The sequence below is a fragment of the Galeopterus variegatus genome, unplaced genomic scaffold, assembly GCF_000696425.1.
Source record: "Galeopterus variegatus unplaced genomic scaffold, G_variegatus-3.0.2 Scaffold8288, whole genome shotgun sequence".
Taxonomy (NCBI): domain Eukaryota; kingdom Metazoa; phylum Chordata; class Mammalia; order Dermoptera; family Cynocephalidae; genus Galeopterus; species Galeopterus variegatus.
In genome coordinates this window covers 19,449-20,999 of record NW_007734399.1, presented here as the reverse complement: position 1 = coordinate 20,999, position 1,551 = coordinate 19,449, and the positions used below count along the sequence as shown (strand labels likewise).

General features: G+C 33.0%; 1 non-coding gene across 1 annotated transcript; it reads left to right on the top strand.

The window, feature by feature from the left end:
- The first annotated feature begins 1,007 nt into the window (after positions 1-1,007).
- Positions 1,008-1,081, top strand: TRNAI-GAU. The gene has a single exon. It is a non-coding gene; the product is annotated as a tRNA-Ile (tRNA).
- The last annotated feature ends 470 nt before the right edge of the window (positions 1,082-1,551 follow it).

The window sequence follows — 1,551 nt, the reverse complement described above, 5'->3', positions numbered from 1 at the left end:
CCTATGTAATTATGGAGTCATGAATTAAGTAGAGATCAATAGGGAAATTGAAAGGAAAGAGCCACTGAAAACTCATTTCTTCTTGCTTTAGTTAAAAGAGCATTTTTTAAAAAACTGTTTTCTTTAGTAAAAAAATTTTGTGACTTTTTTATATTTTGTCGTTAGAATTTCTTAGCCTTATTTTTTTAGTGGCATGATGGATTTAAATGTTCAGTATGAATATAAGTGCTATGGGGAAAGTTCATCAGCAGGGAAGTAGCAGAGTGCACATGTCCCTGAACTCTCATTACACTACAAAGAGTTGTGCTCAAGCCAGTCTTGTCTGCTCCTGAATGACACATTATCACCCTACTCTTCTTCTGCATCTTGGGTATATAATTTTATATTTATATTCATTGCCAATATATGTTAATATGCATTTATAAATTTCTGTATCTGCTATAATACTTGGAAATTCTTGAGAGAAGGAACCATATTTTATTCACTCTTGTGTCCTAGCACTTAGCACAGCAGGAAGTAGGTAGTTGCGCTCAGTTAATGTTTCTTGAATCATGGATGAAAATAGCAAATGCATGTTCTATGTTGCAAAAAATAATTTCCGTATTTTTGCCTTAATTTAACATTTTCTCCTTTATGAAAGAAAAAGATATTCCAAATATCATTACCTAATCATTCTTCATATTCAGTGGTTTTAACATTTTTCCTGATTTATTTTTCTTTAATTGCATGTTTTATCTTAGGGTACTACCTATACCTTTGGAATTCTGAAGTTATGGTTCTTCTCTCTAAGAAAATGCACACACAGAAATACTTACAAAATGTTTTATTTATAGTCACAAAGCCTTCAAAACTCCCTCCAGTCCTAGAGTGTTTTTGAATTCTGGACAGAGAATTTTTGCTCTAAAATTATTGTGAGCATATTTCAAGATTCTTTTTCCTACTCTTCTGTTCCTTCTCTTCCTCCTTCTCCTCTTCCTCCTATTCCAAGTATATCATTAATATGGGCTGGCTAATTAGTTCAGTTGGTTAGAATGTGGTGCTGATAATACCAAGGTCGAAGGTTTGATCCCTGCACTGGCCAGCCACCAAAACACAAAAGCAAAAACAAAAACAAGTGTGTCATTAATAAAGTATACAAGTCTTCAGTTTATAGCACAGTAAAATTTTACATATTGGTGCATTCATGTAACTATCAGTCGGATAAAATATAGCTTTGGCAGTGCCCTAAAAGGATTCCTTGTTTTCCTTCCTGTCAATACCCTCACTCAGGGTAAAAACTATTCTAGCACTATTAATTAGTTTTTCATGTTCTTGAATTATATATAAATGGAATTGTGCAGTGTATGTTCCTATATTTGGCTTCTTTTGCTCATCTCTATGTCTGTGAGATTCACCCATGTTACCTGCGTATCACTAGTTTATTCCTTTTTATTGCTCTGTAGTATTTCATCATATGACTATATCACCAGTTATTTATCTGTTCATTTTGTGATGTGCATTTATGTTGCATTCATCTTTTGGCTATTATACGTAGTGCTTCCATAAACATTT